At 37.4% G+C, this 20,134-nt stretch overlaps 2 long non-coding RNA genes across 2 annotated transcripts in view; one reads left to right on the top strand and one right to left on the bottom strand.

The window, feature by feature from the left end:
• Positions 1-2,248: 2,248 nt before the first annotated feature.
• The window catches only part of LOC135328836 (uncharacterized), a 40,821-nt gene continuing 22,935 nt past the window's right edge, over positions 2,249-20,134 (bottom strand). The window contains exons 2-3 of the long non-coding RNA XR_010389927.1: positions 10,338-10,555; positions 2,249-3,662 (exon numbers count right to left, since the gene is read on the bottom strand). This is a non-coding gene — a long non-coding RNA (uncharacterized LOC135328836). The remainder of the gene's footprint in view (positions 3,663-10,337; positions 10,556-20,134) is intronic.
• LOC135328835 (uncharacterized) overlaps positions 8,397-20,134 on the top strand; it is a 35,394-nt gene continuing 23,656 nt past the window's right edge. The window contains exons 1-4 of the long non-coding RNA XR_010389926.1: positions 8,397-8,515; positions 11,121-11,323; positions 14,400-14,550; positions 14,913-15,030. This is a non-coding gene — a long non-coding RNA (uncharacterized LOC135328835). The remainder of the gene's footprint in view (positions 8,516-11,120; positions 11,324-14,399; positions 14,551-14,912; positions 15,031-20,134) is intronic.

Here is a 20,134-nt window from a genome sequence, read left to right as displayed (position 1 = left end):
TCCTCCATATACGTTGTGTAATTCAAAGAACATACTTACGCATTTTGAATATTTGCATCTTGCTGCTTGCTATGAAATATTTTCTTTCCTTGGTTTCAGTGAACAGGCGGACAGCTGGTAAAGTCACAGATGTAAGAATGGTTTCCCATTTAAATGACTTGAGCAGTTGTCTTATGAGGAAGGAGACCAGCTATAAGAAGCAGCAAAGTTTATCTATGCTTTGTCAGACACTAACAAACAGTTTGCCAAAGTTGATGTTAAACCAATACAGGCTCTTTCTTAATCCTTAAAGGTTGTGTGGAGTTTTACCGCTTAATAAACACAGCATCTCTCAGAGAGGTTGATGGTGTAACAAGACACTGCAATACACAGGGCCTGATTCATAAAAGAGCGAAACTCTTTGACACACTGAAATCTATAAAGGTACAGTACCAGAGCTATGCTGGAGATATGCTTTGGACCAGGCAATGCATTAAAAATGGATTTGGAGTTTTATCAGACTATTGCTTTTCTTGTGAGTTGCAGCCAAACCCTCAATGTAGTCTTAACTCTTGCTTTGCAAGGCAGGGAGGCAGACAGCTTCATACAACACTGGTAGTGAAGGTCAAATTGTATGCTGCCTTTTCCATGAGCTAAAAAGAAAACTTGGAAAAGTTAAAATAAAAGTGTTGGGAGTGGAGGGATGAAGATTATTATGAGCAAAGAGAATATAACTGTCTGCTTTTTGATGGAATTGAAGAATAGGTTCATCATATTTCCCTGGACAATTTAACTCATACTTTGCACGTTCGGATAGAATCATATTAATGACAAGTTACAGAAAGTAAGTCATTGTAATGTAGCGGACAGCTAATTTCATTTTTAAAATATATCAGTGATTTTGATTCAAGGATAAATGCTGGGGGTTTTTTATACATAAGGAAAAATCCTGAGCACAGTCAGGAAATTGATGAAAGTTAAAGATATTCTGTCGTCTTAAAAGTCATGTCCTCATTTGACTACTTCATACCTATTGCCCCTGCAAGCTGGGCCTGTAAGAAGAAAGACATAGCAAAGGCGAAGTCCTGTTTCTCCATGACGTGCTGGCCGTTTTGTTCATTTGTGAGGGTATTTTGTTTTCACTGATTTCCCTGTACATTTAGTTAACTGATCCCAACGCTTGTGAGAACCGTGATGCCACAGCCAGTTTTCGAGGATTGTGCAGTGGGGGAGGAGAACATTTAAAAGGAGTAAGAGAACAAAACTTCATAGACAGTCACTGTAAAATTAGGGAAAAGTCTTTTATTCAGGTCTTTTTTCGATGCAAAGTAATTTCTGGTTGACAGATGATCTCACAGTTTTCTGCTCTCCTCAGAGACTGGGGATTAGAGCATTGTGCTGAGTAATCAGGATGCACGGTCTCACAGACAGCAAAAACTAGAAACCTGCTCTAGTTCCTTTGCAAGTCAATGGCATTTGATTCTGAATAAGGAGGTGGAAAGATGCATAGTGGTGAAATGAAGCAAGCCCGAATTAATTTTACCTCTTGGATGTCATTTGGGTGTAGTTTAGCGTTAAGCACAGCACAGCCTTTCAGACAGCTGAAGCTACTCTTTCAGTCACCAAAGATATCTCTCCAGGAGACACTAATTTTTGCAAAGTTACAACCCTCAGGAACCTTAAATATTTTTATTGTTTTTGCAATATTATTATTCTTGCAATTATAAGGAGCTGTGTGCAGGTATTTTTTAATCCCTGTGAGGTAATAAAAGCTCTCTTACTGCTTGCTCTAAATCTCTATAGACAGTAGAAGTCTTTTCTTTCACTTCACTGTCCTCTTGATAGTTTTCTACAAGCTCAGACCAGATTTTACACAGAGAAAATGGAGAGTTGTTGAGTAGTGGTTTTTTAGCACTGTACAACAAATTTTCTTGTCTAACTCAAGAACATGTTAATAATGGTGAAAAGCAATCCAAAGCTAATGGCAATGTTTCTACTTCTCATCAGCCTACTTTTCCCAGATTTAGCATCCCTTGTTTTCATTCTTTTTACTTTCTGAAAATGTTCTATTTAGTTGTATCTCAGTCGTAAAAAAGGAAGGATATTTGGACTGGGAAGAGCTTCGACAATACTCCAGTGGCTTCGTATATACACACAAATGTAAGAGTAAAATACCTTATGAAAGTTTGCCATTGCCATGGCAAATTTGAATAATATACTTGTCAATTACTAAGACCTGGTTAAATATTTTTCCTTAATAATAGGGCTTTAATATTTAAAAGAAGTAAAAGCATGATCATTTTAATAGAAATGGAGACAAAAGTCTTACTAAATAATACAACTAGAGCTGATTTTTCCATCTATTCTGCTACGGAAAAGAAACTCATTCAGGATTAAAGCACTCACTGCTTTTCAGGTAAAGATCAGGTAAGGTCATAGAAATGACTCTGAGGCTAATGTCATGGGTTGCTTTATTTATTCCTTCCTAGCAGTGGCAGGTCAAATTTGTTTAGTTTATAAGTCAGAAGTGTATGGGTAAGGTTGATGTCTTTGTTTTGATTTCCACCTCCACAACTTAAAGCTGTGGGGTTTGAAAATCACTTTGCTTTCTTTGTCCTTTAAAGATTCTTCCATCAGAATTTTGCTGACTACTTTTTTCTTGAAGCAAAAAGAAAAGGAAAATATTACAGGTCTCAGTGCTACCAGTAATTCCCCTTCCTGCTGGGAGGACTCACAGGACTCTTCCCTCACAAAGGCCCTTTGATATCTGAGCCTGTGATCCATCGTCTCTTTCTGTGCCACAAGTCATGTTCCTCAGCAGCTAAAGATCTCCCTTATTTTTGTCTTTATGCACTCAGACTGTGAAAGCATTACAAAGACAGCTTTTCTTACCCCGTTTTGAGTTGTATGTGGCATGGTTTTAGTTACTGCTGTAAACAGGCTCTGAGTATATCTTTACACGCTGGCTACCTTACAGATATCTCCATGTCTATTGCCTCTATGCTTTCCTATGTGGTTTTCACCCCTCTCTGTTAATTTTCTCATCACTGGACTAATTTAAGATCGGTTCCATCATCTTGCTTCATAGAAGTTCCTGTTTAAATTCAATGTGACTATTCACAGCAAAAGGTACTACTCAGCATAAGTAAGGATTAGCAAACTTTGACAACAGTAATCAATCAATTTACTATTGTAGTTTAAACAGGTCTGTCCGTATTTTGTGGGCATTGCTGTGTTGTGCTGTTTTAGTTATCATAGTTTCAGTTGGCTTCAGTAACTCCAAGCCATTCTTCATTTAGTAGTCTGGTTGTCAGAAAAAAAATATTATGTGTAGAACAGTTTATGCAGAACAGTTGCAATGCAGATTACAAACTGCTTCAATTACCATATATTGCATTTGTATATACCATCTATATGTGTATACACAAAATACTTTGCACTGTATCTACTATCCCTTCCTTGCCTTTTTATAAGTAATTTTGAAAACTGGTGAAGAAAATTTAAGTCAGTCCTAGACCTTTGCTGACAGGTTCTGCATGACTCACCACACAAATAGTCCATCACAGATTACTCCTACTGCAGGGTCATTCATAGGTGAAAGACTGGGATCAGACACCGGATCATCTTTATTTTTATATGTTATTAATTTCCCTTGTAGGTCTTTCATAGCATAACATGGAGAACTGAAAAAAATAAGACAAAAGTGTGTTTTAACCCTTTTAAATAGCTTGAGGTTTCAACATAAAAATGCCCCTCTCAAGGGAAGAAGCCCCCAAGCTTTTCTATTTACAAATGCAAGCTAACTTGCCCCCCAAAAATCTGTGGATATCCTATGAGCTGCAAACTCAGATCTCTATATGGTCAAGACACATGCATACTGCATATACGGGAGAGCTGAAAGAAGGGAGATTTCTGGGGTTAAATCCCATCCCGAAGATGACTGGTTTCCCAAGAGAGCTCTTGCTGCAGGCAAGGCAGGAGAGCTCTCGAGCCCCCTGGTATCACCAGGCTGTGATCTAGGGACTTGCTTCTTCCTGCAGCCGTGGAGTTAGATTTCCTGACAGCTGCTATACGGACCCAGCTCTGGACCATCGTGTGGCCTGCTCCGCACACAGGAGCTACTGAGTCAGCTCACAGATGGAATGAAGCTCAAGAGTCATAGACTGAACACTTCCGTTCAGGTGCATAGCTAAGGAGCCAAAAGTGCAGGCACCTACCATTTCCCATTCAGGACAATCTTTGGGAAGCTCCTGAAAATCAAGCCTCCCCTTTCCATGGGAATAAAGAATTGGTATCCTACAGATGGGCCTGGATTGAGGGTGGAAGAGGGACTGGATTCCAGTTACGAAAGAGGAAAGAAGAAAAAATGTTGAAAATTGTCCTCTTTTTCTATTTTATAACATTTGAAATCCAGTCTAATAGTTTGAGGTCACTGCAAGCCCCCAAAATTTAATGCATATGGCTAGAGTCTAGACTTTTTAAATCTTTCTCTGGTTCAGCTGGTCAGGACTTTTTTATCAAAATATTTTTTTCTGTAAAGAATCTAGTCGCAACCAAAAGATGTTTTCTTTTTCTTCTTTCTTTCTCTCTCTCTCTCTCTTTTTCAAGGAGCTTTCTAGATGAGTTCTTAGACATTTTTGTCTGGCTTCTTTTGGCCATCCATCTCCAATGTCAGATAATAATCATTAATAATAATATGAGTAATAATAATAATACTGTTTTAATCTTAGCTAATGGAATACTCTTTCCCACAGATATTCTACTCTACTGTGTCATAACTATCTATATATTGGTTATTAAATTAAATATATTACATAAAAATAATGTTGGCAGTTTTCTATTTCTAGAAATTCCATTTAAATTGATTTGTTAAAAGAATCAATGTTTTTTTCACTGTTCTTCCCCTTCTGATACAATATCTTACGATATTCTGTTAACATTACATCTTAAATATATATCATTTAAAGCAAATATTGCTACTTAGGTGGTTGGACACATTTTTAAGGAAACATATATCAAAATGAAAATTGCATTTCTACAACTATTACACCGCATTAACTCAAGAAATAGGACACAGTGAAATTATATATTTTCCATAACTTTCAATTTTCAACTTAAAAATAGTCCTGACATCACCACAGAAAGCTTTTTTCTTTTTACAAGAAACAATCAGCTTTTTTTACACACACACACACACACACACACACACACACGGTTTCCAGCAGAAATATTTTTTCATAGTCCTGTTGTACTCAGCAGCCTTTACGCACTTCTTTTTTCCTTCTTGTTTGAATTAGCGCTTAGTTGTTAATAATGTTAATCCATGATCAGCAGTGTTTGCTTCTCAGGCAAGTCTCTGTGCTTGACTAAACTGTGCCACATTTCAGCAAATACTCAAGTAAATGAATAGGGCCAATTTTGGGGAAAAGAGAGGGATGTTCATAACAGAGCTGTATCTCTACTTTAAAAGGTGATTTTGCCACCGTCACTGCATAACATCAAGGCTAAAAATATCTATACCACGGAAATTTACAGTTTATTATTTATATTTTATACATAGCAATACATTTTTAAAATCTCTATCAAGATCCTCATAGATCATCAAACTTTTGAATTCAGGCATGCAGATATAACATTGCATTCAGTAATCTAGAAAAAAAGTAACGTGAACTTAGCATCTTCAGCACTGCTTAATCTCAACCTATGATCTGCAAAGTGACCTACATTTATTTTGTACCAGGCCATTCAGATTAAACACAGAGCAAAACATGAACTTTACAAATACCAGTTCAGGCATGTGTCCCAGCCTATTCTGAATGAGAAAAAAATTGTTTCTTCCCCTGAAAGCCTGTTTTGCCTTATCGACTTCGCACACAGCATTTTCCTGTGTATGGAGTGCTGCCTGCCAGGAAGCCAAAGGTTTGAAGTGCTTTAATGCAGCAACTGTTTACAGGTGTGAAGTCTTACGGTAAGGAGTTTGGAGAGGGATAAAAAATGTAATTGGTTGGTATTGCAAACAAAGTACCTGTAAAGAAATTTAAACTTCAAACCAGCATGTCCTTCTTTCATTTCACAGCAAATGTCTGGTATTCTAAAGTAGGTCCTCTTTTTACATATGATTATTCAAATTATATGCAAACTCACAAGCTTTGTAAAAGCAGTAGAGCTGCAGTTGCCCAATTTAAATACAGATACTTAATAACAATGGAGAAACTTTTCAACTTTTTTTTTCTCAGAATGCTCTTTAAAATGGGATGCCCTTTGCCTTAGAAATAAACCTGGGAAATTACCAAGGCAAATCAATTTTTGTAAACAAAGTTATTAGGAGCCAAGCATAAGGTATAATGGAATTTGGCTGAACTGGAAATGGAGTTATGCCCATAATTAATTACAAAGGCTGGGACATGGCTCTCCAAAGAAAAAGACAAAACAAAAGCTTGTCTGATGATCTGAAAATAGCAGCATTGCTACCAAGTTAGGCAAGGAAGAAGGTTAAATATCACAACAGAAAAAAGCTGTCTAAACTACCAAACAATTTCAGCTGCAAGTCCCTGGGGAATATTTATAAAGGGCATGTCAAATAAAAATAAGTTCTTTACAGAGGAGGGAGAAGTACTTCAGAGAAAACAAGAGAGGGAAAAAAGAAAGAAGGTTGTAATTCCCTCTTCAGCTTCGTCTAGGAAATATGAGGATCTTGGGATCCCGGGTTCAGTCCTTGCTTAATTCTGTTAGACTAGGCCTCGAATTACTTCAGCGCTTAGGCAGGTAAACCAGACTTGCTTCCTTCTCTCCCTGCAGAATATGAAACATTATTATATTCTCAGATCCCTTTTGGGTGAGGTACTCAAGCCTGACAGCAGGGTAACAACAGAGTATAGCTGAGAAAACAGAAAAGGTGTTGATTGGAAAAGGTCCCGGTGTATGTGAGAGGAAGAAATGCCGCAGGGGAATGGGTAGGGATGAACTCGTTCCATTCATCACCTTCTGATTATTAATACTAAAAAAAAGGGAAAAGGGGCGGGGGGGAGAGAGACACACATTAATTCTGGGGAAGTAACACCTTGGAAGAGATATTTTTGTAGAGAAAGTTCTTTCCATACAATGGACTATCCAGGTACTGTAATTACCCATATTGCGGCAGAAGAGAGGGTTTGATTTTAAATAAACATGGACAGTACATGTGAGGCTTTAATTGCTGGGCTGTTGCCAGGTGGAGACCTCCTCAGCTGACTTGTCAAAGGGTTGGACTGTGTAATGCGGAATTATTAAAAGTTTCTGCTCATCTGAAGAGTTTGAAGCATATTGCAAACATTATTGCAGCGTCACAAGCAGACCTCAGTTTGTCATAAATTCTGACTTGAGTGATGTGTGATGCACAGAGATTGGTACCTAAAGAAAATTTTCCAAAATTATGTAATAAGTTCAAACTCACAAGCATTCAACCCTGTATCACTGAAGAGAGACGTGTGGGTGTGTGTGCGCATGCACACGTGTACACAGAGAAGACAACAGAAACACAAAAGTATGTGAGATCAGAGGAGAGCACTGAGAAGTAATAAAATGCTATTTCACTTGGCTGTAGATATTGTTTTGCTCCCTTCTGACTCACCGTTCAGCCAGCTCTGTGTCTATCAACTGTCAGCGTTGCAGATGTGCTCTCTCAGGGATGTGTGCATACACCTGGCGTTTGTCTCAGCTGATTTTTAGCCATTAGCTGGGTGTTTGAGGTGTAGAGGTTTGTAGGTGTATTTATATAGAATTTGATTAACACCTGGACTTTATTGGTTTGAATGGAACCTTTCAAGATTTACTTGTCAGTTATGGTTCCCGTATCCAGTGGGTGGAAGGTACTTTCAGTGCACATGGCTTATGCTGGAGCAAGGAAAACAGCAAAGAACATATATAAAACATCTCCAGGAAGGAGAAGGCAGAGTGTGTGTTTTTGTCCCTGCAAATTTTCAAATTGCTTAAAAGCTTTAGTAGCAGGTAACTGTTAACATTTCGAAGAACAGCATGTAGCGTAGGGGAGCTATAGATACAAATATGGGGGGGGGGGGGCTATAGATACAAATAACACCATAATTCTGCTCTATTTTGAATTTGTGATTTCACTTACTGGCACGATTATGATGCTGCAATAAATGCCTCACAGCACAATCCAAACATTTTGTAGATCTGTTTCTCACTATTCATATATCTTTGTATTAAGGAAATGAAATATTTTGATATCCTTGCAACATATAGGTCCCAGTGCAGGCAGGACTGTCTCACAACCTTTATTTATCAATATCACCCATAAACTTTGGTTGCAGAGCTGCAGTAATGCCTCAGCTTGCACACTCAGCCTTCTGTGGAGTAATTGGTGTGGAGTCTTTTTATTCATATTAACTACCTATGCTTTGACCTTTTCCAGCTCCCTGCAAGCTTGTAGAGAGGGAGGTAGCCTCAAACCTCCCTCTGACTCTGCTCTCTGATCGGAAGGAGGTTAGTCCTGCAGCATGGGAGCATGGACCTGACACAAAGTAAAGAATAAAAGGTAAACCATTATGAGGACTGCCTTGCTTCAAAGGCAGCACAGTGTAAATGCCATGAGCTGTATAGCTAAGCAAACATTGTACAACCGATCCAAAGACAGAGCATAAAATATGGACCCTTCAGGTTCAAAGATGGAATCACTCCTCAAAATAAGATGGTCTATACTCAGCTTTTTAATAACATTCTTACCTATATTTTCGGCTCTCAGGGAAGAACTGAGGAAACTTGTGTGCATGCACACAAAGGATAGTGCTTAAAATGTCATGCTGAAATATCACCATGACATCCATCATTTTGATGCTTCAAAACAGTAACAAAATGCTAAAAGAAAGGTATCACTGATTTCCAGTGAAGATTTTTAAATAATTAGGCTGGAACAAAATCAGTCAGTGCAACCATAGTAAAGCCCTTCCTTGACTGACACATTGAACAAAAGCATTTATGGGATCCTTAGTGTACATGTTTTGTGATGGAGGATATTACGAAAGCTTGAATAAATTACTGTGAAGACTCCTTAGTAATTTATTTAAAAAATAATAGCAAACCTTTCTGAATACCATTTCTTTATAGCTGATGAGCAAAACCTACATGAAAACTTTACAAAAAAGCTGTCAGCACTCTGTAATATTCTTTTGAGCTAATTGCTGAAATATTATGTCTGAGATGAACTTCCACAGTTTCTTCTGTTTCTTTCATTGCATACTCCTCTTCCCACTTGATAGTACTTTGTCCCATCCATATACTGTGTTAATTTGCATGAGAATACAATAGGAATGTGCATTCAGATGTGCAAAGAAAGCTAAAGTTCACTCCTATATTCACTAAGAAGGGTTATTAGTGTATATATAGGCAGAGAGAGTGACAGCTTGTTCTATGCAATTATTGGAATCCACTGAAAATATACAGTGTTTACAGGTAGTGGTATTCAGGGGCTAGACAAGTCAATATCTTTGGCAAATAACACAAGAGTTATTCATCAACATACAAGCAGCCATCTTCAACTTGGTGAAGGAAAAGATTTCACTGCGTATTCACAAGCTATATGACGAGAAAATCATTATGGTTTCCTGCTATCAGACAGATGCAGATAGTTTTGTTGGTGTCTGGCAAAAGGCTATTTAGAGGCAGGCTGTATGTCACTTCTTCACTGGCATTTATTAAGCGGTTTGTCAGAACATATTGCACTGTAGCAGCATGCCAGATTGATCCATTTTGGATTTCCAACTGCAAGTCGCAGATGTAATGAAGGAAAGAAAATATTCTGCAGTGAAGCAACCACAGGGACCTAATGAAAGGTGGCACGCTAATTTCTCAGCTATGAAATTATACCACCCCAGGTGGATTTAGGTTTCCTACTCACGCATCCTGACAAAGACAAGAGGCAGTCATTTCTGTGAAATGGCTGTTTACTTTGCACATGGTTTGTGGTAGATTTTGTTCATATAATTGTCTCTAGCAGTGATTTCATGCTTGCAAAAACTAGCACTTATGAATTATTGTGTGTATTTGTACAAGTAATGTCCAAGAAAGGTCCACCTTGTCATTTTATGTAATAGGCGAAAGGGACGGACAGACAGACAGGAAGATACAAAGATAGGTTTAAAGATTTGGGTAAGCAATAAAAGATGGAAGAGGAAGGTTGGATCCTTAACAAGAAAACAAGACCTTTTATACAAAAATAATATAAGAGAACAATCATGAAAGGAATACGCAGAGTGTATGATGAGTGTACAGAGTGCAGAATGTGTCTTAGATAGCTCATCAGTAGAGGTGGAGCTGAACAAATAATGACAAGCCTGGCCTGGGGGTGGTTTTCTGCATACCTGCATGGCTTTGGAAAGAGCGGAGGGAGTTCAGGTGACAAATCAGCGCTCAGGGGGCAATCCACCAAGTGACTGCTGTCTCTTTGCTCATGCACATCCAGTGATGACAAATTCCAGACGAACAGCACCAACTTCTGGGGCATTGGCCAACATGGCCTTGAGGTATGTTAGCAAGGCTCTGAACTTCCATCAGCCTTCACTAGCGTAGACCTTTGCACCTACATGGGAAACACAGAGTCAGTGGGAACTCTGGAAAGACACTGGGTGTAGCAAGTGGCTCTCCGTACTAGAGACTTAAGTGGAGCTCCAGATCCCAAGTTTAACTGTTTGATCTGATGAAAAGGAAAAAAGCCCTGAAAGAGTCATTCATGGCTTATCTTGTTCTTAAACTGATTAGTGATGGTGGGGAAAAAAGGTTTCTTTCATTTTCTTGAGAATTAAGCTCAAATACCTTTGATTAAAAATACTAGCACTTTAAACATGATGCCTTCAAGCGCTCAGCTGCCTCGCTTGACAAACTGTTTTTCTTGTGCATATGATATACAATCAAGAAAAAAGAACTGATTAATTCCCATTTGAGACTGCAGGGACAATGAAAATGAATGATATTACCATGAATAAGCTTAACTTTTTGTCTCTCTGTCACAAGGATTCCTAGCACCCCAGGAGCTTGGCTTAAAACGTGTTGAAACACTTTGCTGGGTAGGGGCCCAGTTTTTCAGCACTTTGTAGATCAAAGCAAGGATGCACCAGAAAGAACAGACTGTGTTTTTATCTTTGCAGTATAAGCCATGCAATTGTCGAGGACCTTCTTACATCCAGTCAATCCAATTTCTTCTGTCATGAGGCTAAACTGAGTGTGTTTCAGAAGCAGAGGAAGAAAATCAAAGTGAAGTCACTTGTTGAAAGAGAGACTCAGGTGAAAGAGGGCTAATGCAGCAGCCGGCTGGGTTCCCCCTGGCAGGACGACAAGGAGCTGCTTCTGGGTGAGTAACAAAATGCAGAATCAAATACCTGTGTTCTGTGTGCATGGAAGAGCATGTCTGTGATGCACATCTGAGCCACTCCTGAAGCACAGTGAGTCCTAACGATTTCTGAAATGGAGCTAATTTTGGGCTGGCCAGCTTGGAGCACAAACAGGGAGAGACTGCAGCATAAACATACCCTAGCCACAAGTTCACAGCAGGCTAATCTCCCCAGTAACCTACCACAACTTTACCAAAGTTACACATGGATTAAATTTACTCCACAGCATCCTAAAGTTACTGCAGACCCCAGTAACCTCTGCTAGGGGCCTCACCTGGCCATCTCTCAGTTTGCACCGCAGGATGATTCGCCCATACGCTTTACGTCTCACTAAACCAAAGTCCATTGTCATTTTTGCCCAGCTGCTTTTATGAAAAGAAAACAGAAGTAGCTTTTTCTTCTTTAGAATTCCTCTTGCTTTTCATTATATTGAGTACGGCAGGTCTTCCTCAGACAACATAATTTCCATATTTACTTCTGCAGGTTGTCTTTCGTTATTGGCTCACAGTGGATTATTGCAGTAGGAATATAAGTACTCAACAAAAGCAGCAGCGTCAAACAGGATATGACAGTTAAGCAATGTTTCAAACCAATGCATCAAATTAATCATATTACATATTTATAATCATTTTGACTTAATGTTTTCTAAGCCCCAGTATGAAGATGCGTAATTATGTCCAAGGCTTCTGGGCGGCTCTAAGTGTATTTGGTTACTGTTATTCCTTAAAAAACACTTTGCAGTTTGAGTTGGTTATGAGACTTTAAACTTTTTTTAAAAGCTTCTCGATATAGTTCTTATTTTCCTAGGTATTAGACTGGAAATGTAATACGGTCATTAGAAGCAATCTATTGTGCATGGCAATGAAAGCATAATTATTCTAATGATATACTGAAGTTTACTTGTCTGAGAAGATGGCAGTGGAAAAAGGGTTTTTTGAAAGAGATGCTATGAGAAGTAAATATGAAATTCCTGTGCAAAATGCCAGAAAAGATGGATGATGTAGCCATACTGCTTAACACCCTCAATTTTGTTTTAAGTAACACTATTTAAAATGTATTGATTCTACTCTTCCTTCTCTGCAGAAACATGAAGTCTATGATTCTTAGTTAAGCTATTCAGAGAAGTACTCGTTGCTTTGCAAGAATTAATCATTCTTTGTCCCTGTTTTCTCCCCATTTCAACTTCCAAGTCAGCCAGAATCTTGTCTTTTTGTTCATCTTCAGTTAAGTTAGAAGGAAAAAGGGATTTTAAAAAGCATCCGTTTTTTAGTAGGGGCATATTTTAAGCAGGGTAGTGGGGAGTTGGCATTCTTTCCATAATACATTTCAACTAGCACTGATAGTTTACCCATAAAGATGAAGACTGTGGAAACAATAGCGATCTATCAAGTGATTCTCTTGTCTAAAATAAGAAGGGATGGAAAGGGTTTGTTCACATTGAGAATAAAAACTATTTAACGGTTAGATACATCAGAAACACAAATCACATACATCTAGAAATCTGGCAGCCCTATGCATTCTCTTTTGCCAAGGCTTGACTTAAAAGACAAGATCCACCACTCAAACATGTAAGTGTAGATATGTATATACACATATATACATAAACCAATTATAATATAATTCAATACATGGAAAAGGAATTTAAATACCCTTTTAATTTTTTAGCTGCCTATTAAGAGATACATAATGGAGTGCCTCAGGTCAATGTTTGAGTATCTTATTAACTCTCTTTCTGAATTTACCTGTCATGTGATTTTGAGAATGCAATAATATGCAGTAGAGCTGAACCATAAACAAGACACTGTTTTCTGACTTATTTGCTGAGCCTACCTTCGCTTGGAAGAGAAACCTTTGTATTATCTCAGTTATGCAAAAGCAAAAGGAAACTTTGTAATGGTCATCTTAATGGTACGTCCCCACTCTCCAAGCTTGACCCTGCTGGCTCCCCTGTCCCTATAACTTTCTCTTTCAAAGACTTTGCAAGATGATGTCCTTTTAGCCATCATGCCCTGTGTGGGAGGGAAGCTGTCCCCTCCCTCTGATGGGAAGACATGGATCTGGATGTGATGGCTCCAGCTCAGATTGCCAGGTAGCATTTCCCTGACATCTTCAGCACCACATTTCACTCCAGCAGGCACTAACATCCCTTGGGTTCCTCTTTGAGATGTTGCTTTGGGGAGAAGCCAAAGAAAGTAGCTGGGCTGTGGCTGTGGTATAGCTGGCAGGCCGATTAATACTTCAGCACTTCTTTCATTGTGCTCCAGCTTTTTAATCAGTTTCATATGTCATCAAGCAGACTATGGTCCCAGTCCATTTCTGAGGACTCCAAATGCTTCAGTAATAAATATACCCAGTGATATTTATAATAAACTTCAGCCAAAAATAAATCTTCTGAGGTGGACACATGGAAAGAAGGCAAGAAACCCTGAGATTTCCAGATCACTGCAATTCATTCCAGCATACCTTCCTTAATGATTTGTCCTGCATGATATGCTACTCATTGGGGTATCTACTATTCTAATATAAAAGGAATTTATCACAAATTCAAATTAAACCATTAAGTTATTTTTGTGTATCAAAAAATGATTACCATAAATATCTCCATCCTGACAAGCAAACCCTCTGATTCCTCCAACTTGTTACAAGTGCATTATTAGAAAAGACCTCTGTTGGTAATATTCGTTGACTTCAAAGCTTCATTTGCATGTTGAATCTAAACGTATGCCAAAAAAGCCATATTTTCTATAGATAATGGAGAATGTTCTTTGACTAAAATTACTTTTTGCTGCTCTGTCACTACTCCCTTTTATATATGCCCCATGGTACCCATTGTCAAACTAATATGGCCTTTCAGTGTTTCATTGCTTAATTGTAAATTTTTAAATGAGATCATTTATTTTTATTACTGATCAATCAAGTAGAATTTATAGCTTGTATTCCCCTCACCATCTTCAAACATACTTTCCCCCAAAGGTAAAATAACTTGAAATGGGTATAAAAATTGAATTAAATCAATATGTTTTTATTCTGCTCCAGCTCTTTTCCTGCTGTTCTACAATTAAAATTCTAGGAGGAATATAATATTGAAGAAATAAATCTTACAGTCGTTAATCAGACAAGATTCAAAGAAATAAATCACAAAGGAAACAGCGAAACATCGGCTTCAAGCGGATGCATAAAGGAAATGGTAAAACATCTTCAAATGGATGGATAGTTCTGTAAAAATGTTTTCCTTATTTTTAGCTTGTCAAAATTATGGCTTGTTTCACATCATATTAACCAGGTTTGTAATTAAATGTACACATTGGTATACTTCTTAGTCTTTAAACATATGCAGTTGTGCATGTGTTTAAATTCCTTCTTGAATCAGTCCATAGAATTTTTGGTCTTCACCATTTATTAATTACCTTCTATCTTGCTAGTATGTCTATAAGCCATGTAGTCACATAATGTAATATAAAAGCACACTTTTGGGATCAAAGCGACACAGAACTTGCAACAGTTGAAGACCTGACCTGAAAATAATTTATTTTTCTTTTCTGTTGTCAGAACATGGGCTAAGGATGTTGCTATTTCCACCAGCTGGACAGAGAAGCTGGAGAACTGGAGACAAAAGAAATGTGTGAGCTGAGGAAGAAATGGGCATGGACATACTAGCATTTACAAGGTATGTTCAGGACACAGACAGTCGTATCAACAGCTAGGCTACAGAAAATGATCAGTAACTTGTGAATTCGCTAGGCCCCAGTCCAGAAAAGCACTTAAGCCTCATTAACCTATAGACACCTGAGTGCTACTACTGAGTTCAGTGGATTTTGCTTAAGGTTTGTACTGGACTACTTAGGGTTTGTACTGAAATACTTTGCTACACTGAAACTTAAATTACACAAGAGGCGAAGCAGACAACAGTAAAAGTAAAAGAGATGCCCTTAACCAGAGTGACATCTACAGAATGAGAACAATATGCTCATTTCCGTGCTCCTCTAGGACTAAAACTCTAAAAGAATTGGCACAGGGGAGTAGGGGTCTGCTATTATGTTCATATGATAGATGTAATACAACATGAATGACACTGTAGGAGTCAAAAAACAGCAAATACAGTACCTAGATTTAAGAAAAGGGATGAGCAAGGGAAGTGGTTCAGGAAGTCGCTTATGACCTCAGTCTATTAGTCTAACTTTGATCCACTAATCTGAAAGAATAATTAAAAAGGTGAAGGTAAATGGCAAACAGAACAAAAGACAGTAGGACTGGATGGAAAGAGATACAGCCAGACTAAAGGAAATCTTTTCTCATTATGTTAACTGCTGAAATCTCTTTTCGTTATGTTAACTGTCTGAAAGAAATGCAGTAACTTGTCTGCATCTGAACTTCATGGAGCATTTGGTGTGATCCTCAATGATGATTTAAAAAAAATAAAGGAATGCTAAGAATAATGTGTCATTAACTTGTATTTACTTTACATGTATTTACATTTGCTGATGACACAAGGGTGGGAGGCATCTTCAGTCCTGATAGTGATCAGTCTACCACACCGACTATAAAAACTGGTCCAGCCTTGAGGCAGGAGATCACAGATTTGGGGATTACAGTGCAAGTTCAAGCACACGGCGATGAACAGTAAAATGAGTAAAAATCTGTAAAATGAGACCTTATCAGCTGGAAATGACAAAGAACGATAAAGATCTGGGAACACTAGCTAGAGGAAGGCCTGCTGTATTAGCGGATTATAGGATGACTCTGAACCTAAACTTCATCAGCCACCAATGTGTTACTTACCAGGTGATGAAGTGACAAAGAAGCACACTGGTGATCTGTCCTCTGTAACACAGAGCATCAGGATGACTTTACATGCGAAATTCTACAGAAAAGAGATACTAGATGATCTGAGGAACGAGGAACATATTTGAAGGTGGAAAACAAAAAGATCTCCACATGTTTAACAGAAAAATTCAGGCTGAAAGAGGATACGCTTTTTGCCTAGAGAGACATCTAAAAAAAAAAAAAAACCTAACTAATTAAGCAAAAACTCCTATGGTGGCAAATAAACAAATTATTTTTATTTTTTCTTATTATATTTAAACTGGAAATTAGTAAAAGATGCCTTAACATTACAGCAGCAAGGCTCTGTCACAGCCTTACCTGTAGTGAAAGCAAATAAGTACTACTTTTAAGAAACTGCTTGAGCTGTTTATAAAAAGGATTATATCATGTGGTTGTCTGGATTCAGGGATTTAAGAGGTCTGTGTTAGTCCTATATCCCTCAGAACTTTTAAACACCGACTGAGAAAGTACTGTGAGATGGAAGTGTTATGATTCACCTGTTCATCACACTGCTGGATTTGTCCCCATATTTAACGCCCATGTGGTTTTTCATAAGGATTTGCCCACAGGTGGAACATCCCAGGAAAGTGCAAAGCAAAGAGGTATCTGGAAAATGCCAAGAATGCTTTGTTTAATCACTCATGGGTGAATGAAGAAATGAAAAATACATTTTGCCAGTGAATTACAAATTAGTCAGTTGTCTTCTGGCACAAACCAGTAACAGTTTTGTTTAGAGGTGGGCTTTTTTATGGCAAGAAAATGGAAATTAGGAAGATGGCTTTTCATATTTTTGTTGTTCCAGGAGTGTTCTGTTTGATCACGTACTACTATATTTGGAAGGCAAATGACTATTCAAACAATAGATAATATATCTAATAAAATGTTTCGGGAATAACTGTAAAACGTTTCAAAGCTTTGATTCTAGTAACTGAATATAATCTCGACTTGCATTACAAACTGTTTTTAATTATTGATATAATTAATATTAAATATTGATTAAAACCTATGTAGGCATAAGTACCTACTCTGCATTGTATAGAGGTAGACACAACCGGTAACTGCAATGCTTTGTTTTAGTACTTTTTTTTAAGCTCATAGGCTTTATTTTTGCATTCCTATGTCTACTGCTGTGTGTTAACACAATTAATAGGACTTTTATTTATATACATGGTATGATATTGCCCAGTGATTACACAGCTGAGGGGCAGATATTTGGGCCTTGGTTAAATAGGTAAGGCTTTGGGACTGTCATGTCTGGATCTCTGTGGGCTTCTAGTTTTCCACTCAAATAAGCTGAATGAATAATTCTTACCAATAAAACATTTTAACAACTTCAAATAAAAGCGGCTTTACAAGATGTAGCAAAAATATCAGAGCAGTTAGTTCATTCTTAAGGCTGATTCAAGGATACCCTGGCCAAGCATCAGAAACTAGTGAGCCCAAACAGAACACACTTTTCTAGCCCAAATGATTACATTCCACTATTAGGTGATAAAAAATGGAATTGCTCTCATTTCTTGCCTGCTGATTTACTCTGAATGCAAAGAGATGATTTAATCTCTTTGCTATTTTGCTTCCTTATATATGAAATGGTGATAATAGTATAGGAAATATCTCTCAGGAAAGTAAGAAGGTATAATTCACTGAAGTCTAACTGACCCTATGGAAAGAGGTGTAGAATAACCTGTATTGTTATTATTAATGACAGAATTATTCCAGATTTTCCATAAACATTTTTTTAAACGTCTACAAAACCACTCTGAAAGAGAAGATAAGCTTTATGACTTCCTGAAAACACAGGTCAGGTACCAATGTAAACTTAGTTTAAGTAATACATGGTGGAGAACCAAAGAGGATATGTTTAGCCATTCAAAATCTTTCTGACAGAGTTGCTCTCTAAATAGCATATGGTGCTGGTTATGTTCCCCTGGGAGTGAGGCAACAACCAGACCTAAAATCAGTTTCTCCAATAAAACAGCTCATCTTCACATCATTAAAGTCTGCCATTGCAATATATACTGTCTGGAATTTTGTGTTTTGAAATCTATTTGCCCAGCAAGAAATGCATTCATACTACAACCGTTGTTATTAAAACCATATTATGTTATTAAAAATAAAAAGAAAATGAAGAAACAAATACCATTAAATCAAGGAAAAAGAAGCAAGAATCAAAACCTACTTTCTATTCAACTTGCATGTAGAAAATAGATAAGTATAAAAGCTTAAAACAAATACTTCCTTAGTACGGAGCCCTTTTGAACAGGTATAAGGAGTCAGAACCGATAGCGTTTAGGAATAATCAGAATAGCATCTTCAAAGAAGTGGCACTTGTAGATTACGACAGAACAAACAATTCGGATGAACTGTGAACTCTGATAGCTGCCATAGTGCACTTGACATCTTTTCTCTTTTAAATCTGCTATTTAGATATATAGTATTAAATGTTAAAGTTTATAAAAACAGATGGAATGGAAAGCAAAGCAAATTTATCATAAAACTTTATATAACAGGCTTTAAAGAATTTCTGTGATTTCAATATTAAATTTCCTTTTCAATGAAAGTATCTCAGACCTCTGAGGAGTTGAAACATCATCATATTTCTCAGAGTGCCTTCAATGCCTTATGACATTTACTCTGATAAAGTGTATAATCCAATAGTTTAGAAGAAGGTAATCAACTGCTGAGTCCAAATAAGACTTCAGCCTCAGACTTGTTTTTATTCACAGATTTTCTGGATGATAGAAACAGCATTTCCATCAAACAGCAATTCATATAGGATTAGTATGTTCAGCTTTCAGGTCACTTGTTTCTCACGTTGTACAATGCTTTTGTTCCCCTCCTCTGGTTATCTGCTTACATGCAAACCCTCTTTGGAGTGACTGACTGCAGAATGGTTGAGGACTTTATTAGGACATCTGCTGGGGGATTCATTGGCAAATGATTGTCAAAGAAAGGTCAGCTCTTCTGCTACGGCAATGACTGCCATATGTACACAACTGGCAAATGGAAAGCTCTTTGTGTACAAGTTTAAATCTTATCTTTCACGTTAAGCCACATAACTGTCTGTCTGTTTATCACTGGTCAGAGCAGTAGCACTGTTAACACTGAACTCCACTGGGTGTTTTGTTTGAGCTTGGTGGTTCCAAATCTTTAATGCTTCACTGTTTATTTATTTATTTTCTTGTTAATTTTTGTCTTAAGCATTGATTCTTGTTCATAAGCACACAACTTTTCTTTAATGCTTCACTGTTTATTTATTTATTTTCTTGTTAATTTTTGTCTTAAGCATTGATTCTTGTTCATAAGCACACAACTTTTCATATCGCTGGGAATTTGGGGGTGCAATTGCTCAGTTTACTATAAAAATTAAGTGAAGTCTATTTGGTCCTTGAGTTAACAAAACACTTAAGTATGTACTTAAGTTTAACTGACTTGAGTGAAAACAAAGTGACTTCTGTATTTTATTGAACTGTGAAGCTTAAACATATCAATGTTCATTTGATGTACAGTTTAGATTACATTGTGTGTAACTGCTTCTACCTCTTTGCGTGTCATAGAAAATCTATCTAAAGGAACATTATTTGAGATAAAGATTTTTACGCATGTGTTTTTGCCAGAAGTGGTGATGATCAGAAACACTGTGTGGAATTCACTAATCCCCCCATACAGACTAATTGTCTCTTTACTATCCAAGAAAAATTGAGTGAAATAGGACAGCTGCTTTGCACTCGGCAATACAGGTAGTTAATGGTAGATTTTCAAAATCTGAACTCTCCACATGCAAAATAACAAGACGTTAATGGAGAAAATTAGTATCTAGTTTGGTAAATTGTTACCACTAATGGATGTGCAGGTGCATATTTCTGATTTTTTAAAAAGACCCTTCATTTCACCTGATATAAAAGGGTCAAATTTCACATTAGAGATCTTTCTCCTATTTAACAGAC

This window comes from Dromaius novaehollandiae, chromosome 7 (genome assembly GCF_036370855.1).
Source record: "Dromaius novaehollandiae isolate bDroNov1 chromosome 7, bDroNov1.hap1, whole genome shotgun sequence".
Classification (NCBI taxonomy): Eukaryota; Metazoa; Chordata; class Aves; order Casuariiformes; family Dromaiidae; genus Dromaius; species Dromaius novaehollandiae.
The sequence above is the reverse complement of the archived record's forward strand: the minus strand, read 5'-3'. Positions and strand labels throughout refer to the sequence as shown.